This window comes from Dipodomys merriami, unplaced genomic scaffold, assembly GCF_024711535.1.
Source record: "Dipodomys merriami isolate MVZ:Mamm:240054 unplaced genomic scaffold, mDipMer1.0.p SCAF_2, whole genome shotgun sequence".
NCBI lineage: Eukaryota > Metazoa > Chordata > Mammalia > Rodentia > Heteromyidae > Dipodomys > Dipodomys merriami.
The window spans coordinates 121,639,734-121,661,599 of NW_027203381.1; the positions used below are offsets into that span (position 1 = coordinate 121,639,734).

General features: G+C 47.5%; 1 protein-coding gene across 8 annotated transcripts in view; it reads left to right on the plus strand.

Annotated features, from left to right (window-relative positions):
- Window positions 1-21,866, plus strand: part of Adarb1 (adenosine deaminase RNA specific B1) — a 130,936-nt gene that overhangs the window by 54,537 nt on the left and 54,533 nt on the right. For 6 of the 8 annotated variants that reach the window (XM_070030822.1, XM_070030828.1, XM_070030830.1 and 3 more), the window contains exon 2: window positions 9,460-9,630. The gene's annotated coding sequence lies outside the window, so the exon portion shown is untranslated. Of the gene's footprint in view, window positions 1-2,074; window positions 2,093-9,459; window positions 9,631-21,866 lie in introns of those variants that run through there. The other 2 variants (XM_070030827.1, XM_070030820.1) reach the window with 2 other exon arrangements.

The following is a 21,866-nucleotide window of genomic DNA, read 5'->3' on the forward strand; positions in this document are numbered from 1 at the left end:
CCTGAGCACAGAGTTCACCAGACCTCATCGCAAACAATAAAAAGCTATCCTGGTGGCCCACGTCGGTCACTCCAGCTATGTGGGGACTATAAGTAGGAGGACTGAGGTCTAGTCTGGCCTGGGCAAAAAATGAGACACTTTCAAAAATAGTAAAGGCAAAAGGTGTTGGTGCCATGGCTCAAATGGTAGAGCTCTTGCCTAGCAAGCATGAAATCTTGAATTCAGATTCAGATATGACAAAAACTAAAACAAAACAAAGCAACCCAACCCAGCAGTACAGCAACACAGTTATAGACAACATGTAATACTCTATTGTGTTAATAATCAACTCAGTGTGTGTGTGTCTGTGTGTGTGTGTATACTTATTATTATTCTTTTTTTGTTGGTCATGGGGCTTGAACTCTGGGCCTGGGCACTGTCCTCTACTCTTCAGCTCAAGGCAAGTTCTCTACCACGTGAGCCACAGCACCACTTCTGGTTGTCAGGTAGTTAATTGGCGATAAGAGTCTCATACATGTTCCTGCCCGGGCTGGCTTTGAACCGTATCCTCAGATCTCAGCCTCCTGAGTAGCTATGATTACAGGCGTGAGCCTTGGCACCTGGCTGACTGTGTATATTTAGTAAACTAAGCTTCCTATGTTTTAGAGGGTGTGCAGAAAGTTGCCTGTAAGTGCTTGCTGGCTGCAGCTTTGGCTGTCTGTGTGAACCCTTGATGCTCCATTGCATCAGGTCTGTCTTTGTTTATTATGGCTCCACAAGCATTCCATACGTGCATGCCATGTAGCTCGGTGTGTGGTGGACTGCGTGACACTCCACAACATGCACAGGTGGTGAAAAGGACAGCACACACTGTTGATCAGAATGAATCCTTTGTTAGTTAGCTCAGTTGTAAATAATGTGGTGTCCATACTCCACTTCTTATGAGAGCACATCTGTGCAGTGAACACACTAAAGTTCTTTAACAGCTCCTGTGTTGATAATTATTTAATTATTGAAAACCTGGCATATGCCCATAATCCCATATGCATTAGGTAGAGATGGGAGGATGGCGGTTGGAGGCCAGCCTAGTCAAAAGGTTTGTAAGAAGCCATCTTACAGAACAAGCTGGGTATGGTGACATGTGCCTGTCCCCCCAGCTATGCAGGAGAGTCAAGGTGCTTGCCAGTTTGAGCAAGAAATGTGGTTAAAAAAAGCTAAGGCTAGAAGGGCTGCCTCAATCTCTTGAAGTGCGGTGCGTGTGTAGCAAACGCCACATTCGAGTAAGAAGTGGGCACAAATGAAGCTAAAGACCCTTCTTGTGCCCCTGTTTGGAGAAGTGCGCAGTGAGCAGTTCCTGTCTTCTCGGCCGTCACCAGCATAACAGCAGCTCCTGTGGGAAGCCAGCAGACAGAGCCTCCTGGCACCTAGCTGTTGCCAGTCATAGTTTTAGATTCATACTGACAAGGTCTAAACATTTGTCGTCTGTTTTTCATTCATCTTTAGGCTTTCTCTATGAACTTTATCTAAAAATTTCACTATAAGGAAAGCAACATTTACAGTATTAGGATAATGTAAATATATTTTACCATAGAGCCAGGAGGTATAATTATGTAGCACAAAACCCTTGCCAATCGTAGGAGAGTGCTCACAGGAAGCGATGGAGGCTTTTTAGGTCTCTGTGCTGCTCCCGGCTGCTCCTGTTGCCATGGCTTCTCCTGCCTGTTTCTTGGGTTCTATTTTTGTTTTGCTGGAGCTTTTCCTTACTCAGCTGCTTTGTGTAACCATGGCCAACAGGCTACACTGCTCAAACACGTAATTATTTTCTTTCTCCTTACCTGATTGATAATCTGGCTGGGTCTGAAATTCAAGGGTTTTTTTTGTGATGCCTTCAAACTTAGAAACTATTCTTGGTAGTTTTCCAGTCTACTATTATAGGTGAGAAGTTGGACACTGGTCTTGTTCTTTTCAGGCAAACCTCTTCTGCCCACCATCCTCAAGCACGGATAGTTGGATTTCTCCTTACCTGCTCCCTTCTCCTTGAGGCCCATGAAGTTGCACCCTGAAAAGTTAGATTTTCTTTAGAAGTGATTCTCAAGCTTCTTTGTAGACAACGGTATGTTGCCTCGTGGCTGCTGGCTCTTTGGAGGACCCCTTCTTCACCGCAGGGCCTTGTTTTACAGCTCCTGCTCCTGGCCAGGTCACCCTGCTTCCTTCCGTGGCTTTCTTGCCTTTGGTTCAAACCGTTCTGTCATTTTTGAGCAATATTGTGGCTCATTCACTACACCCCAAGCTACTTGTTCTGACATTTTGACAGGACCTTGGCAGAATGGAAAGGAGATATGTACCTTACCAGCACTTTGAATCAGAAGACTTTTTGGGTCACTCTTGCAAAATGGAAAATTCTGGACCATGAGTCCCTTTGATGGTGGATGTTCTCTCTCCAGCAGCAACATCACTCAACACTGTCAAAGGATTTGGAAGAAATGAAATGTGCCACTTTCCATGAATTTGTCTGCAGCAAATATAAATCTTGTGTGAGACATGGGGTACTTTTAGATATCATCTCATGTTATGTAAGAGTGTTCCATAAACTTAAAAATAGCTGGGCACTTTTGTTATGGTTGCCTTGAGCTTTACTGTTGGATTTCCCATACTTGAGCAGTGCATCTCCAAGAGAGAAGATGTCACCACCTCAGCAAGCTGGGGAAGGTGCTGTAATCCGCTCTGCAGGGAGGACAGAGGTAGCCCTTAGCACTAGCAAGCTGCTGGATAATTCATCTAATGTGGAAGTGCTAAATCAAAAGCAACACTGTGATTAAAAAAGAATGGTAGCAACTAAAATCTGTGATAAATTAGATCTTCCTCTTCTTCCTCTTCTTCCTTTTCTCCTCCTCCTCCTCCTTTTTCTCCCCTTCCCCCACCTCCCCATTTCCCCTCTTCCTTCTCCTTCTTTTTGTACCAGTACTGGAGTTTGAACTCAGGGCCAGAATGCTGTTCCTTAGCTCTTTCACTCAAAGTGGGTACTCTACCAGTTGAGCTACAGCTCCATTTCTGGCTTTTTGGTGAATAATTGCAAATCCTGCACAGGCTGGATTTGAACAGAGATCCTCAGATCTCAGCCTCCTGAATAACTAGGATTACAGATGTGAGTCACCAGCAACTGACAGGTCTTCTGTGTCTGAGCAGTTGGCCTCGGTATGTATGTATGTGAGTATGCTTGTGAGTATGCTTGACCTCAGGGCCTGGGTCACTGTCCCTTAGTTTTTTTCTCAAGGTAGAACTCTACCACTTGAGCCATAGCTTCACTTCTGGCTTTTCGCTGGTTAATTGGAAAGTAAAGTCTCAAAGACTTTTCTAACCAGGTAAGCTTTGAATTGTGAAATCCTCAGGTTTTAGCCTCCTGAGTAGCTAGGCTTATAAGTGTGAGCCACTAGCACCTGGCTTCTCTATGGTTCTAATGTCTATGTTTATAAGAGAAGTTGGCCACTAACTTGTTTTTTTTTTTTTATTTGGTCAAGGGGCTTGAACTCAGCCTGGGCCTGGGCCTTGAGCTTTTTTATCCAAGAATAGTGCTCTACCACTGTGAGCCACAGCTCTACTTCTGGTTTCCAGGTGGTTAACTTAAGAAAAAGTCTTTCCTGTCTAGGCTGGCTTCGAACTGTGATCTCCAGATCTCAGCCTCCAGAGTAGCTGGGATGACAGGCGTGAGCCACTGGTGCCCAGCAGCCACTAATTTTTAATATCTGGACCATCTGTGACAGATTTTAGCTCCAGGGTTTTACAGGCCTCATACAGAGTTTGGGAGGACTCCCCTACTGTGTGCGCACTAGGGCAGTCTGTGTGGAGACGTGTGTCTCCACGATCCCTCCCTTGTTCTTCAGCCGTCCTGGCTGGCTGTTCTTTCTCCAGGACTACTCTTCTCCTGAACAGTATCCTTGCAGTCCACCTCAGGTGTGATTTGTTTTCATGGTGAAGTGTTGTGTAGAGTACAGAACTTCAGTGTCTCTGCCCACAGCCTGAGTATCTCCACATCATTTCCTGGTCCTGGTTTGTGGCTAGTTAGTGCCTTGTTGTAGGAACAAGGAAGTGATTCAAGAGGTTTCTGTCACCAGTGATTAGAAGCTTTTCTTGTGTGGGCAGTTATGCATTGAAGGCCAAATATAGCAGCAGTTTAACACATAAAACAGAGTTTTAGTATTTGTTGATTAACCTTACCAAATACTTTCAATTATAACATTACTGATGGAACCTGAGAATCTCTGCATGCAAACCCGAGTCTGTGAGGGAGGGTGGTAACAGGCTCAGGGGAGATAGTTGGTAGTGACCTTGGGCAGTCTGTGTCTGTCGCCAGCTGTCCAGGATAGTGGTTTGCAGTCTCTGCTGACCTGAGTGTAAGAGCAGAGCACGAGGGTGCTCCTGTCTCAGTCCACACCTTGCCACATCTGTGTGTCTACATCTCCTTGGAGTGAGAGGAGAGGAGAGCGGTTAATGGGGCTGGAGCACCCACAGTCTGTGTGTTGAGCGGGAGGCCTTGGAAGGCGATGGTGTAACTGAGTCCTAGTGAGAGGGCCCAAGGACAGAAGAGGTGGGTGACGCTGAGTGCCAGTCCCGGGCATGCGCTGATGAGGTTAGAACTCCTGCTCACGCAGGCAGGCAGGCAGAAAAGAAGGACACACCTTCTCCCCCTCCTTAGGGCACTCCGCTACTCACTGCCCAGCAAACAAACCAGACCTGCTGGGGAATGAGCTCAGGGCCGACTGCAGCAGCCCTGCTGGAGTCTGAGCCCCGCCCCCCACCTGTCCCATGTGCTGGGAGAGCTCTGGCCAGTAGGCAGACCCTGAGGAAGAGGCCACAGACCCTCCCGAGAGGCCACATCCTCATTTCCACCCTCTGCATCCTTAGCTGTCATGTTCCACCCACCCCAGGAGCCCATGCAGGTGCCCGCTGGACCCTCAGCATGGGACCAGCACTCACGCTCACGCGGTCTTGCCCTGCCTCTTGGGCTGCTTGACTCATCGGTATCTGTTTCTTTCCTTCTGTCTCCCATCTCTGAAGTTCACTATCTGTGTCTGTATGTGGAAATGCAGAGCTCATTACTGGTGTTGGGAGCATTGGACAGACGATACAAAGTCATCATGTAGTGAAAGAAATGCACCTACTTAAAGAGTTGCTCTAATGTTGCCAACAAGCTTTAATTTCTCACCAAACATTAGAGTGCTGAGGGCTGGTAAAAGGGATTTCTCTCAGGTCATAAAAATACTTCCAAGCCGGGTGCCGGTGGCTCACGCCTGTAATCCTAGCTACTCAGGAGGCTGAGATTTGAGGATCACAATTCAAAGCCAGCCCAGGCAAGAAAGTCCGTGAGATTCTTATCTCCAATAAACCACCAGAAAACCAGAAGTTGTGCTGTGGCTCAAGTGGTAGAGTGCTAGCCTTGAGCTGAAGAGCTGAGGGACAGCACTCAGGCCCAGGGTTCAAGCCCCATGACCAACCCCCCAAAAAAATTCCAATAATTTACTATTTCACTTAAAAAATACGAGGGCTGGGAAGGTGACTCAGTGGTAGAGCGCTTGCCTTGCATACATGAGGCCCTGGGTTCGAGTCCTCAGTACCACATAAGCAAAAAAGAAAAAAGCCGGAAGTGGCACTGTAGCTCAAGTAGTAGAGTGCTGGCCTTGAGCTGAAGAGCTGAGGGACAGTGCCCAGGCCCAGAGTTCAGGACCCATGACCGGACCCCCCCCCAAAAAAAAAAATACAAGGAGAATCGACACTGTTGTTCAGTGGTAGAAGCTTGCCTAGAATGCACAAGGCCCAGGGGTCCATCTTCAGCACTGAAAAATAAATAAGTTTAAAAATATAAAACAGTCCTTAGAAAAGTTTTATAGTGGCATAATTGACAAAAGCCTGAGCATATTTGAAAGTGGACCATGTGATCGCTGTTGAGACTTGCCACAGTGGAGATGGTGACACCCGCCGCCTCCCACGCCACCTGTGCCCTCACCCTGACAGGCAGGCCACCCCGGCTCCTCTGCCTTTCCAAGGCTCAGGTCAGTTGGTGGAGCCACTTGGCAGGACCCCATCTCATGAGGCTCACCCAGTCTGTGTTTACCCATAGTTCATCCCAAACCGTCTCTCTTATGAGGGAAAGTATCATTTGCTAAGAACGGAAAATGTATTTAAATAGTAGAACAGATGACAAAGTGCAGACCAAAGTGCAGGGAACCAAGAACAGGACAGCTGAGACCCTGATTGGCCACACGTTGTCACAGGACGCTAGCTTCATTGGCTCTTCAGAACTGATTGTCACATGGCACTGGCTTCATTGGCTCTTCAGAACTGATTGTCACATGGCACTGGCTTCATTGGGTCTTCAGAACTGATTGTCACATGACACTGGCTTCATTGGGTCTTCAGAACTGATTGTCACAGGATGCTAGCTTCATTGGGTCTTCAGAACTGATTGTCACATGGCACTGGCTTCATTGGGTCTGCAGAACTGATTGTCACATGGCACTGGCTTCATTGGGTCTGCAGAACTGATTGTCACATGACACTGGCTTCATTGGGTCTTCAGAACTGATTGTCACATGACACTGGCTTCATTGGGTCTGCAGAACTGATTGTCACATGACACTGGCTTCATTGGGTCTGCAGAACTGATTGTCACATGACACTGGCTTCATTGGGTCTGCAGAACTGTCACATGACACCAGCTTCATTGGGTCTGCAGAACTGATTGTCACATGATGCTGGCTTCATTAGGTCTGCAGAACTGTGGTGGGTCAGGTTTCCTGCCCTGAAATGGACCCACGTACTCCAACTAAAACTAAGCCTGTTCAGGAGCCATTCCAAAGTTGTGGGTCTCTGGCATCTCAAGGTAAAGATTCTGTTCCTTGCCCTTCATAGGAAGGGTGATTGAAAGGAGCCTCTCCCTTCCTGCCCTCCTGGGCCCCTTCAGTTCTGCGTGGGCAGGGCTCCGCGGCCAGCTGCTCCCCCGTGAGATTCCTAGTCTCTGTGCAAGGACCCTGCACTTAAGCGTGCGTCACAGTTCCCGTGGCCTCGTCCGTTGTCCATGTGGCATTTGGAAGCCAGCACAGGGCAGAGGAGCCCAGTCCTTGCTGACAGCACGCGTCTCGGACGCACTTCCACTTCCTAGCTCAGAGCAACTGAATGGTTTACAACTCTGGCTTTCCTTTGAGTTCCTCCTCTTGCTCATTGGAAATCCTACCCGATCCCTGGAAGTAGTGCTGCCAGGCTGGGTTCTCTTTGCTGCTGCTGCTGGACTGTAGGTCCTCTGCCAGAGTCCTCTTCCAGTGTTCCCTGCCGCCGCACTCAGCACGGGTTCCCTACCTCCCACCTCCCACCCCAAAGCCACTGGGTATTTTCTGAAGACTCTAGGGTGTGGATCTTCGTCATACCTTTGTGGTCTTCTGTCTGCTCTCCTGCCTGTTATACCGAGACAGTCCCCTTTGGTATTTCTGTCTCAGCCAAGATGCGCCTGTGTCCCTTCCTTGACCCTGGGCTGCCTTTCTACCTCTTGGTGCCGAGGACTTTCAGTGCTCTGACCCTGCCAGTTCTCAGGACTATGCAGCTCAGGAGTGCCGGCCACTCCCAAAAGTTAGGGAGGCAGCTTCTTTATCATGCGTCCTTCTGTGTTGGCAGCTTTCTCCTTCCCCGTGGGCATTGCCCCCCGTGGGCATTGGCTTGGGAGTGTCCTGCCTGTCCGTGCCCTGGGGTGAGAGCTGCCGTGTGCGCACAGGGGCCTTGCTTACTATTTACCTCCATGCTTGGGGAATAGTGTTTCTTCCGTGCCTTGAAAATGACAGTACTTAGTGTTTGGCAGAGCAAAGCCCTAATTTCCAGTCTAATTAAATTGCAATGTAAATATCACTTTAAGAGGAAATGCAGTTGCTTCATTTAATCAATAAGATCGTTCCTGGCACAGCAAATCCATAAAGTGCCCCTGAGTGATTTTTTTTTTTTTTTTTTTTGTTGGTCGTGGGGCTTGAACTCTGGGCCTGGTTGCTGTCCCTCAGCTCTTCAGCTCAAGGCAAGCACTCTACACTAGAACCACAGCGCCACTTCCGGTTTTCTGGTGGTTTATTGGAGATAAGAGTCTCATGGACTTTCCTGCCCTGGCTGGCTTTGAACTGTGATCCTCAGATCTCAGCCTCCTGAGTAGCTAGGATGACAGGCGTGAGCCATCAGTGTCCGGCCTCAGTGAAGTTTTTGTGCTGCTTGTACTATGTGTGAAGAAAGTGTTCATGCTCCGGAGTGACCCTCACCTCAGTGGCACTCCCTGGCGTGGCCCACAGGCTCCCTCAAGTGCTCTCCCGGGAGCCTGCATCTCGTTGCGGTGAGGAGGGCTCCCGAGACACAAGCAGCTACCAAGCAAAGCCCCAGGGAGCATCAGGGGTCGGGCCCACTGTCCTCCCCACCCACTGGTTTGTCTTGCTCTGCCCATCCCACATGGAACTGGGGACAGCTGCATGGCAGCAGGCTCACAGCTCTGCTGGGTTCTCTCCCTTGCATCTCGAAATGTCGCCGTCTTCTCCTCTGTGCTATTCTCCTTCTCCGCTCGTCTCTGTGAGGAAGGCCGAGCCCCCGGCCCCTCTCTTGGCCCCATCTCATCTCCCGCAGCGGGCACAATGGCATTGTGCCTGAGTGGCGGGAACGTGGCAGGAAGCTCGCTCTCAGCACATCACAGACCAGCTAGCAGGCCGGCTGATGCGGCTCCCAGAGAGGGCCTGGAAGCAGATGGGGGCCGAGCTTCTTGGAGGACTGCAGCAATGAGGAGGAGGGAGGGAGGAGGCATGTGGACTTGACCAGTCTGCAGAGGCAGTAGCTGAGCCATGTTCCCATCTGCCTGGACCTTGTCTTGGCTTCTTCCTCCAGGGTCCACCCTCCCTGCACACCGCCCCCCACTCGACTAGTAAGAGTCTGCAGTCCAAAGGCTATTGGTATCAAAGACAGCCGATTGAGGGAGACGAGCCAGCGCTTTCTGCAGCCCTTGGCCCCCCATGGCAGGGTGGGCACTGGCTGAGCAAAGGCCTGCTGTGTGTTTCTGCTCTCTACCGTCACATACACCTGCAGAGGTGCTTTTATTTTGAAGAGAATAAATATGTACAATATTTTGCTGACGGCCTCCTTCCTTTATGGAGGTGTGGTGTCTGTCTACGCCTGTCGGCTGGGTTGGGGGGAGCTAGCGTGCCGCCTGCCTGTGGCCAGCCGGTGGCACAAAGGCTGACTGGTCACTGGGTAACCCCTTTACAGTTTGTATGAGCATGTTTAAATTATGTCAACTTGTATTAAATTACGTCAACGTTGAGTTTGGCTTGCTGACTGGTGCATGATAGCACCCAGGAGGCAGGAGGATCAAGGGTTCAGGGCCGGCCTGAGCTGTATAGTGAAACCTTGTCTCAAGATGAGCTCAGTTCTGAGAGGTGAAATGTCAAGTAACCAAATCTTTTTCTTACACAGAATGGAGTTTGCTGAGCTGGGCTTGGAGAGCTTCAGGTGTGGTTGGAAGAAGTACCATCCAGGTGGATCGTACTTATTTTAGTTCTACTGAGCTGTGATCTCAGTGTTACTGACACAGAAGGAGCTTTGCCTCAGGATCAGAGCAAAAATATAAACTCAAGAAATTTCAGGGTAAGTAAAAGCTTATAAGAATTGGATAAAATGTGATTGATACAAATTCTAGGTGTGATGGCACATACCAGTAATCCTAGCACAGTCATGGCAGGGGGTGGATCTCTAGTTTGATTGAACCTAGCTACATAGCAAAACCCTATCTTAAAAAAAAACAACAAAAAACAAAAAGACTTGCTTGACGTAAGCTGCTTAATTAAGTCTTGTGGTTTGCCTTGCCTTTTACATGTATTTCGCTGAATAATGTCCAGATTACTGGTGACCCGTAGTAACTGGTTACGCTTGTTCACTCATGTCTTGCTGTGGACTCAGATCCCCTGGGAACCCCTCTAGGCACCTCATGGGTGCCGGCAGCTCTGGCCTCAGTCACTGCAAGTGAGGTCAGCACTTCATGCTAGGCACGAGGTGATTTTACCGGCTGTTCTGTTCTGTTGAGGTGATTGCAGGGGAATTTCTTTAGTGCTAAGTTTTGGCAACTAGGGCATGAGTCAGCACCATGGCCTAATTCTAGACTGCCAAAGTCGACATTCCCGTGGAAGTTTCTTCTTGGGTTTGGAGGAAGAGAAAGGACACAGAGTGTGGCCATGGGGACACTGCGTGCCCTGGGCTCCAGCAAGGCCCTGATGCACTGCTAGACCTCTTACCCCTCTCCCCCTCTCTCACCAACACAGACTGCCTTCGCAGGCCGTCTGCAGCTCTAGAGCTTCCAGACATCAAGGGTAGGGCCGGCCTGCACCATAGCCCGAGGAGCAGAGCAGTGAGGACAGATGAGGCCCCCAGGGATGTAAATGTGGGTGCAGGGGAGTGGCCAGTAGGCCCTGGAGGTCACTGTGTTTAGGGAGCACCATTGTGCCTATCTCTGGCTCCTGGGATTTAAGTTCATGTCAGAAAAGGCCCTACTTATTATTTCTTTGCCTTTAAATGTCACAGAAGTAACTGGTCCCACTTAGACTTATCTGAGTGTTGGAAGGTCAAGGGGAAGGTCATTTCTACTGTCACTATACCAGGTGGAGTTTTATATTTGGCTGTGACCCATCTTTCTGCCCATCAGTGATATGAAGTCAGTTTCTCAGTAACCAAAGTTTACTGAAAGGCACAGCATCCCAGAGCCACAGTGGGCCCAAGAAGACATACGGTTCCACGTTGCAGTGTTGAATGTAATTTATGACTGCCTATTTTTAACATGCCACAGAAGTAAAGCATTGCATTAATTATGCCTAGTATGTGAAGTAGCAAGTATTTTTATATAAAGTAAACATGCACTAGAGAAATGAATTATTCATAATCCTTTGCACAAATAAATTGTTCTTAAAGGCATAGAAGCATATGCTGAGAAAGTAGAGATGAAGGGCTGAGGCTGTAGTGCTAGGGCGCAGTGGAGCATGTCTCCTCCTGCTGGTGATGTGGGGTAAGTGTTAGCTGCACTATAGAAACTATTGCTTTTCCCCTGTACAATGAGAACTAATTTCGGCAACAAAGAGTTTGAGGCTTTATTCTTTTCTTTCTTCTGGCTGGGAAACATACAGTGAGCATAGGAGACTTGGCTGAACGTGCCAGTATGAGAGAAGAGATTGACTGACGTGCTGATTCCTCACCTGGGCCTGGAAGTTGGCTTGGCCATGTTGGCTCTGCGCCAGCTTACCATGCTGCCTGGGCTTCTTGCATCTTGACACCTGAGATGCTCTCCTGAGGTGGAACACCATGGGTGAACCGCACAGTCCTAGCGGTGTTCACCCGCCTGTGAATGACTAGACTGCAGGGAGGTTTGCCTCTGGCTTACACGAGGCATTCGCCAGGTGTTTCTCATCCTCTCTGTGTGCTAGATAGTCTTTCAAAGCAGAAACTTAACTCTTCATTTTAAAATGAAGTTCATAAAAGATACTGCCTTATGTAATTATAGCCATATAATTTGAAGTGTGCTCAGATGTAGTGAAAGGAGAATCTTAAAAATGTGTAAAAATTCCAGCCAGGTGCCGGTGGCTCATGCCTGTAATCCTAGCTATTCAGAAGGCTGAGATATGACTTGAAGCCAGCCTAGCCAGGAAAGTCTGTGAGACTTATCTCCAATTACCCGCCCCGCCCCCCCAAAGCCAGAAGTTGAGCAGTGGCTCAAGTAGTAGAGCACTAGCTTTGAGAAAAAATGCTTAGGGACAGAACCCATGAGTTCAAGCCCCAGGACCAGTACCAAACCAAAGAAACCTTTCAGTCACATGGAAACATACAAACCTGCAACTCAGCTGCATCGTGTGCTGAGTGGCTGGCAGTGCAGCTAGACGTGCACGAGCACAAGGTTAGAGCTGAGAGCTGGCTTGTGGCAAGGCTCACCCACAGAAGAGGTGGGTGCACTCTTCCCACACACGGTCCTTACATCCTGTGAACCAGGTGTACATAGAGCATCACTGTGCTCGCACGTCAAGCAGCCCAGTCGTACACAGAATATTACCATGCTTGTGTGGAACACTCATCACCATATTTGTGTGTTAAATATTAAATCATGTACAGAATGTCACCATGCTTGTGTGTCAAACAGATCATACACAGAATGTCACTGTGCTTGCATGTAAAGCACATCACTGTGCTTATGTGTAAAACATACCACTGTACTTGTGTATAGAACAGTCAGGCTCATACATAGAATGTCACTGTGCTTGTGTGTAAAATGTAGTCAGGTCATCTACAGAATATCACTGTGTTTGTGTGTAAAACAGATCACACACAGAATGTCACTGTGCTTGTGTGTAAAATGTAGTCAGGTCATATACAGAATGTCACTGTGTTCGTGTGTAAAACAGATCACACGCAGAATGTCACTGTGCTTGTGTGTAAAATATAGTCAGGTCATATACAGAATGTCACTGTGCTTGTGTGTAAAGCGCATCACGGTGCTTGTGTGCAAAATGTCAGGTCTGGACTTGCTCTCTGTGGACAGCTTCACCAATGGGAAGCCGCTTGGTGCAGAACACAGCTCTGTGTCTGGGACAGTCCTGCTGGCCCCAGAAGCCTAGGAGGGCTGGATTACTGATAACCAGACTACTTTACACTGCCCCTTAGCACCATAGAGCCACCCGAACAGCACTCCTCTTGAGGAGGAGTGTGCAGGGGAAGGAGCCGTGTCAACAGCAGCTGTGTCTCCAGGGGCCAGTGGAAAGCTTTGGGATGATGGGGAAGCGGTGATGGGAAAGGGAGGGAGGGCGCCACGTGGACGCTCCTCTGTAGTGGTCAGCTCCTGGTGTTCCAGTGCCCAAGGGAGGCCCGGGGATGACACTGGAATATCTCCTGTCCCGTTTCCATTTCTTCAACAACTGTAGCCTTTGGAGTCTTCAAAGTGGTGAGAGGATTGCTGGTGTCTTTCGTTTACTGGTGAAGCCACTAGGGCAGCAGCTTGTGTGTGGCTTCAGGGTGGTTATTGGAAAGTCCACGACCAAGGTAGGATTAGAGAGTTGGGACTTACAGGGACCATTTGGCGGGTGAGGAGGCAGCTACCAGGGTGCTGAACAGGGACACAGTCCTACTGTGCCCACAGCTGGGCAAGCTGGTAGATGTAGAATTTAAAATAATCTGACATCGGGCAGCAGTGGCTCATATCAGCTCAGCAACTCAGAAGGCAGGCATTAGGAAAATTGAAATTCCAGGCTAGCCTGGGCAAAAAGTTTATGAGATATGTCATCTCAACCCAGCTGGGCACCGCAGGAAGTGTAGATAGGAGGATTGTTGTCTAGGCTGGCTGGGGTAAAAAGTGAGGCCCTATCTCAAAAACAACCAGAGCAAGCCAGGCGCTGGTAGCTCACGCCTGTAATCCTAGCTACTCAGGAGGCTAAAATCTGAGGATCATGGTTCAAAGCCAGCCCAGGCAGGACCATCTATGAGACCCTTATCTCCAGTAAACCACCAGAAAACCAGAAGTGGCACTGTGGCTCAAGTGGTAGAGCGCTAGCCTTGAGCTGAAGAGCTGAGGGACAGTGCCCAGGCCCAGAGTTCAAGCTCCACGACTGACAGAAAAAACAGTAAAGAAGGTTGGAGAGGTGGCCCAAGCAGTAGAGTGCCGGTGGAGCAAGCCCAAAGTCTGGAGCTCATGCTTCTAGTACTGTGTTATCATCTGCACTGTCACCATTATCATCTCAGTAAAACTTGGTCTAAACACTAAGTTTTGGTGTGTTCTAGGTGGGTAGAGTCCAGTGTACGTGTGAGGCTTTAAGTTCCCTGGAGTGTGCTATCCACAGAAGTGCAAAACAAAGGAAAAGCTCAGCAGGCATGTGGTTGGACAGTACTGGGGCAGAAAGCTGCCCAGAATTCCTCTTTGCTGTTCTGTGCCCTGGCCTCGACCAGTCAGAGGAGAGGCCGTGGTGTCCTGGAGACCACGCGTGAGGAGAAATGGGAAGACCAAGCTGCAGGCTCCGGAGAGTCTGTTCACTCTTCAGTAGAGGCACATGTGGAGACCCAGCATGGTCCTCCCTCATCCCGGTAGCACAGGTGACGCCTGCTGCGCTGGCTGGGATGCACAGCTTGGAAGTCTTCAGACTCCACCTGCTTCTTCCACCTGTGACAGCATGCCCGGGGGGGCACCGCCACGCAGCTATTGCTTGCCTTTCCTTGGTCTCTGGTCAGGTAGCTGCGGTGAGTGACAGCATGGCATGAGTGACCGTGTGGCCTGAGTGACTACGTGGCCAGGCAGAGAGCTGTTCTTGGTGTGATCTTCTCTTGTGTCATGGGGTAGCTGTGCTTTTGTGTCCAGTCAAGGTCTATGAAGCAGAGGTAAGAAAATGCAAAGCCCTGTTTGTGGAAGTGGTGCAGGTGGCTTCGTCCAGTGCTGGTGTGCAGCCCCCCGCAGTGGAGTGGACGTGGCCAGCACAGCCAGCTCTGAGCACATGCCACACACACACACACACACACACACACACACACACACACACACACACACACACACACACACACACACACACACACACACACACACACACACACACACACACACACACACACACACACACACACACACACACACACACACACACACACACACACACACACACACACACTGTCCCTGTCCCGTCCCGGGCAGAGAGGCAAGCCGGTGGGGGCAGGGCAAGGCAGGCCAGCTTCATGGCTGTGGGGTGGGGCTCTGTCCTAGAGGCTGAGCAGGTATTTTCCAGGCAGGCTGCAGGGCTGGAAGGCGGGGTCTGGTGAGTCAGAGAGGATGAGAATAGGGGCTGGCAAGGCAGGCTTATGTGCATGCCAGACCAGTGTATATTTCAGTGTTGATCTGAATGGCACCTTCAGATTGGACACATCTGGACACATTGGACACATTGGAGGGCGTTTGACGAAAGCCAGCCCACAGCCCTGCCCTCCTCAGAACCTTTGGTGGTTGTGTAAGTGAGCTTTAGCTGTTTGGTTTTGGTGGTGGCTGGAATTAGCATGCTGCAGTGGTGGAGTCACAGCGGGCAGAGCACAGGAAGGACCGTTCCTCATGAAGTCTGCTTGGCTCCCTCATCCTGGGATCTCAGATGAGCTGTGAGCTCATCTGCCGAGACCCGTGTGCTGGGGCGGACCAGGGGCAGTGCATGTGCGCCCCTGTGTGCCTGCCGGATTAGCAGGAAGGCGGAGTTGTCCTCCGTGAGGCTTCCGTGGGGCCGAGTCAGAGGTCTGCACTGGGCCTTCCCGCTCTTCACGCCACACTGCTGACCTTGGCTCCTCAGCTGAAAACGTCACTGCTGACTGCACTGAGAGACAGAAGGGTCAGCCTGCTCCCTTCCCCACCTTCTCTGCCTGTGTCATGGAATACCTTCAATTGGAAGGGCCAGAAAACATCTCCAGTCCTGTCTAAACTGAGATTTGTTCATGTTTTACGTCACAAGGAATCCAAAGGAAGTTTTTTCCAAGGTTGGTACAGAAATCAGCTATGTTGGGCTTTGGTGTTTCTGCCATTCTTATAAGTAGTTATTCCCTCACCGTGGCAGTGTAGCTGCTGCAGCTCCAGGCACAACAGGGAGGTGGCTTATGGGGCCGGCCCTTTCGCCAGGGACATTCCAGAAGCTTTCAGCTTATTTTCTTCCCTGGGCAGAGCTGGTTCCTGCAGCCAGCGTAGCCACAAAGTAGACCATATGCTCTGTAACTCTGGTCCCTGGCAGGAGGCAGGGAAGAGCCTGGCTAGGGCCGGTTTGGCCACCTGGGCCCTTGGCTGCTTCTGCTTGGTGCTCCTTGGCTGGTGAGACTGCCTCATTCCGTGTGGGCTGTGCCCCCCTCGCCCTGCATCCTGCTGTGCCACCCTAAGCTCCCCGATCAGGTGCCAAGCCCTGACCCGAGTCCTGACCTGCCTGTGCTGAGCACTACCACATACCCCTCCATTTCTACCACCGAGCTTCAGAGTTACTGGCTTTATTTTCTCAGGTGCACCCCAGCCTGCAAGTAGCCTTCGTTACCCTGGTTGCAGAGGCTTTATGATTGGACAGCGCCGTTTTGAGCATGGCACTGCTCTCCGTGTGCTGTCCTCTCAGCTTGGGCAGCTCTGGGCCTTGCATGCTGCCCCTCTGCTGGGGGGCCTCCCTGGGCAGCTCTGCATCCTGGGTGTGTGGATCCTTCTGATGGAGCCCCTCCCCGGGCAGCGGTGGCTGTGGGAAGTGAAGGAATTAGCACGCACAGCCTCGAGATATAGACACTGGCCCCTGGTGGCCTGGCTCCTTGTTGAGGGAGAGCCACGTTTCCCTGTCTTTGTCTCCATTTATTTCTGGATCACCCATTTGGTTTTTGGAGCCCATTCCACTCATTCTTGAAATTCATATATTTTCTTTTTTTTTTTTTTTTTTTTTTTTGTCGGTCGTGGGGCTTGAACTCTAGGCCTGGGTGCTGTCCCTCAGCTCTTCAGCTCAAGGCGAGCGCTCTATCACTTGAGCCACAGCGCCACTTCCGGTTTTCTAGTGGTTTATTGGAGATAGGAGTCTCACGGTCTTTCCTGCCCGGAATGGCTTTGAACCGTGATTCTCAGATCTCAGCCTCCTGAGTAGCTAGGATTACAGGCGTGAGCCACCGGCGCCCGGCTGAAATTCATATATTTTCTATTTCAAATGAGACTGAAACCTTCATTCATATTTTGACTTTTTCCTGGAAGTTTTGTTCGTGTCTTTCCCTGTGTTTATTGGGGGCTCATTGTCAGTTCGTAGCATCACCCTTGATGGGAGACCTCTGGTACAGTGTAACACATTCTGACCAACAAGCAGCCACCTCTGCTTCCTGCTGGCCTGCCACTGACCGTGTGGCCTGTGGGTGGTGAGGAGCTGGCCCGCCCTCTGGCTGGTTGCCCTGCAGGTCCCTGCCGTGGCACTATGCAGACAGCAGGTGGTGCTGGAGGATCGCTTGGAAGACAAGGTAGCTAGTCACTAACTGTGAAGTGGTTGGGTTCATTCAATTCCGCAAAGTTGGGACCTGGGCAGAGGACCCAGGAGGTGTGGGAGGAGTACTTACTGCGCCTGACCTGGCTCCCTGTTTAATGTGTTTACTGTAATAGATTGTATCAGGGTACAGAAGAGGGGCTTCCAGATTGCCAGAGCCTGTTCCTACTTAAACAACTGCTGCCGTGCCTGTACAGTTGGTGTGGATACAGTTTTACACTTCTACCGTAGCTTACATTTCAAGTAGGCAATGAGTTAAACTTTAGGAAAAGCTAGCAAGTACTATTTACTTCTGAATAAGTAGCAATTTTAGCAAGTAGATGAACCAAAGTTTGTATTTGTTTCATTTGTAGTGAGGCAAGGGTGACATTTCAATACCTAAGCTTTACCTATTTATTTTATTAGCACACATTCATATTATGACATTTCTGTAAATATGAAAAATGCACTTGGGTCAGATTCACCCCTCTGCTATACTCCCATAATCTTCCTTCTACTCCCTTCCAAACACTATTCAAACTGCTTCACCCCTCTACTACCTGTCCTTAACCCTCCTTCTACCCTGTTCACTGGTTAGGAGGTTTTGTTATACAGTACTATAGTCTGTGTGTACACGCATGTGTGCACGTGTAAAACATACTTCGTACTCATTCCCCAGTATCCTCTCCTTTCCACTGATTTCCACTTCCCAAATACCCCTCCTTTTATGCACATGCCCTACTATTATTACTATCATGATCACTTTAGGTTTAGATTCTGCACATAGGCAAAAGCATATGATATTTGAGCTTTTGAGCTTGGCTTGTCCTGCTCAGTGCAATGATCTTCAGTTCCATACTCTTTTCTGCAAAGGGACATAATGTCATTCTTTATGGCTGAAGAATACTTCACTATGTGTATGTGCATTCACTGTGAGTATGTATATACATGTATATATATGTACATATATATATTTATATATATACATATCACATTTTATCCATTCATCAGTTGAGCATCTTTGGCTGAGTCCTTAGCTTGACTGTTGTGAAACAATGTTACTAAAACGTGGGTGTATAGGTGTCTCTCTTGTGTGTTGACCTTACATACCTCTGGAGAGATGTCTGAATAGTATAGCAGCATCCTACAGTAGTTCTATTTTTAGCTTTTTGATGAACTTTTAGAGTAGCTCTTTGAGGATTTCCATAGTGGTTGTACTAATTTACATTCCAACCAACAAAGTATGTAAGGGTTCCACACACACATCCTAGCCAGCATTTGTTGTTTGTTTTCTTAATAGTAGCCATTCTGACTGTTGAAAGATGGGATCTCAGTGTCATTTTGTTTGTGTTTTCTTCATAGCTCAGAATGTTGAAGACTTTTTCATGTATTAGCCATTTTGGGGACTTTCCTGTTCATTTGTCATTTATTATTGGTTATTTGTTCTTTTGGTGTTTGTGTTCTGAGTGTTAATCTTTCACCCAATGAATAGCTTGCAAATATTTTCTTCCATTCTGTAGGCTATCTCTTTATTCTGGTAATTGTTTCCTTTGATGTGCAGAAGCTTTTTAATTTGATACAATCCCATTTGTCAATTCTTGCTTTTATTTCCTGGGCCATTGGAGTCTTGTCCAGAAACTAATTGACTCTAATTTTTTATCTTCAAGTGTTTTCCTTGTATCTTCCTGTAGTAGTTTCAGAGTTTCAGGACTTGCATTGAGGTGTCTGATCCATTTTGATTCTGTGCGTGGTGAGGCTTGAAGGTCTTGTCTCAGTGATCTGCTTGTGGTTGCCCAGTTTTCTCAGCACCACTTGTTGAAGAGACTGTCTTTTCTCCAGTGGATGTTTTTGTTTCCTTTGTTTAAAAAAAAAAAAGATAACTAGTTGTGTGAGTTTCTTTCTTTTCTATTGATCTACATGTCTGGAAATAAAGAAGTGGATATGTTTCTAGATGCCTAAGACCTACCAATATTGAACAAAGTGGATAAAACCCACTTAAACAGACACATAATAAACAAGATTGAAACAGTAATAAAGAGCCTCCCAACAAAGAAAAGCAGAAGACCTGATGGATTCATTTCTGGTTTCTACCAAACCTTTAATGACTAACAATGCTCTTCAAACAAATACATGAAACAGAAAGGGAAGGAAAACTACCAGACTGATTCTATGAAGTCAGTATTATCCTGATACCAAAACACAATAAGGGCATGAGAGAGAGAGAGAGAGAGACAAAGACAGAAATAGAGACAGAGAAAAAGGAAAGGAGGAGAGAAGAGGAGGGGAAGAGGAAGAGAAAGAAAAAGGGAGAGCATAAATTATGAAGTTCCAATGCCAGAAGGACAGATTATAATGACACATTTTTTCATCAGAAAATCATTCCAAATGAACAAGTTAACAGTGCACCAGCCGGGCGCTGGTGGCTCATGCCTGTAATCAGGAGGCTGAGATCTGAGGATCACGGTTCAAAGCCAGCCCGGGCAGGAGAGACCATGAGACTCCTATCTCCAATAAACCACCAGAAAACCGGAAGTGTTGCTGTAGCTCAAGTGGTAGAGCGCTCGCCTTGAGCTGAAGAGCTGAGGGACAGTACCCAGGCCCAGAGTTCAAGCCCCACGACCAACAAAAACAAAACAAAACAACAACAACAAAAAAAACAGTGCACCAGATCTTTATTTTTTATTTATTTATTTTTTTTGGCAGTTGTGGGGCTTGAACTCTGGGCCTGGGCGCTTGTCCCTCAGCTCTTCAGCTCAAGGCGAGCGCTCTACCACTTGAGCTACAGCACCACTTCCTGCACCAGATCTTTAAAGAAAGACTGAAACAGTGCTCTTCAACCGTTAAGAAAAAAAATACAAAGAATACTACCAAACTCATTTAATGAAGCGAGTATTACCCTAAAAACAAAAGTGAGTAAAGACATAACAAAAAAGTTATAAACCAATTTTCTTGTTTAACATACATGCAAAAAAATCCTCAACAAAATACAAATGGAATTTAATAACATTAAAATGAACACACACCATGAGCAAGTTGGTTCCATTCCTGGGATACAGGGATGGTTCAATGTGCACCAACCAATGAACACAATGCATAAATGGAATCAAGGATAAAAACCCCATGATCATTTCAGTAGATGCAAAAAACCCACTTTTACAAAATCCAGCATCCTTTCATGACAAAAGCTGTGAAGAAACTAGGAATAGAAAGAATATACTTCAGTATAATAAACATTTATATGGACAAGCAATGATGGCTCACTCCTGCAAATCTAGATCCTCAGGATGTAGAAAACCTGGAAGATCAAGGTTCAAAACTAGCCTCAGTAGAAAAGTCTATGAAACTTGGCCAGCTAATAGCCACAGTGGAGGTATGGCTCAAGTGATAGAGTGCCATCTCTGAGCAAGAAAGCCAAGCAAGAGCTCAAGCCACTCAAAACCCAGTACTAGCACAAAGGAAAACATATATGTATAACAAACCTACAGCCAACATTGTACTAAATGGGGAAAAGTTAAAACCATTTCATCTAAAGTCAAGATTCGCTAAATGTGTTCACTCCCCTGGGGACTCCCTATTCAATAGAACACTAGAATTTCTAGCTAGAACAGTAAGATGAGAAAGAAATAAAGAGGAATCAAATAGGAAAAATGATGTTAAGTTATTCCTATTTGCAGATGATAGGGTCTTATAACTAAAGTAGTCTATCAAATGATTTTATACCTAAAATATCCTTAAGAAATCAACCAGAAAACTTCTGAACTTGTAAACATTTTCAGCAAAGTAGCAGGATACAAAATTAATATACAAAAACTGTTAGCTTTTCTATATATTACCAGTGAACAAACAGAAAAAGAAATCAGTAAAAAAAATCCCATTCATAAATCCTCAAAATTAAACTAGGAACAGTTTGTGTGTGAGTGTGATTATGCGAGTGTGTGTAAATAGGGATTAAACTCACTTAAGAATCTCCACGAAGCAGCTGTTCGTAAATATTGTTTACTGACGTTCAGACACTCAGGATAGACCCAGCTCTCCATCGGAGCTCAGTAAGTATGACTTATACAGAGGAAAGCTTTATGTGTTTCTTTCTGGTAGATGTTTCTGAGGTGTTTTGATAGTATATTGAGGAATATTATGCTTTCTTGGTTTTTTGGCATTTTATTTTTAAGTGGTGAGGGGTGGGAGCTCCCTGTCAGGTGTGAGAACAGCGCTTCTTGGTCCACGTCACCCCTTCCTTGATCTCCCTCATTCCCGCCTCTACAGTTCATTTAAATGAATGTAATATAAATAATGAATGACAATTTAGAGTTCTAACAGAATGAACACTTTTTTCTTCTTAAAGAGTAGATTTTTTAAGAGTTGTTTTCTTCAATTAATATTCTAGGAACATTAGATTTTTTAGAACCTTTACTCTGAGGATATAGATAAAAATAAAATTAATTAGCTCCCTGGAATGTCAAATGCTCAGTGGTATATGGCTATTTATGGCCATCTCCTAGAATTAAACAGTTCTTAACTTGCAGACATGGTAGCTGAAGATGAATTAGGTGCACGTTTAAAATTGAGAAACAGGACTCTGAAGTAAAGTGTCAGTGAGGTGGTTCTAGAAGACATGCTGGTGCCCAGAGGGTTGATTCCGATGCTCAGTGGCCAGGCTTCTAGCTGTATGTTTTTCTCTTAATGAATACTAAAGGTATTAGAAAGAAATGGGAAGAAGACTAGAATGAGAAGACATGGTCGGTGGGCGAAGGGCACGGCTTCTGCAGTCAGCACATACTGGGTCTGCCAGTGCCCGCCACGCCTTGCCCGTTCACGCAGCTGCTGCTCACAGCTTGGTTGCCCTCTTAGAGTCAAAGTCACTCTGTCTTTCAA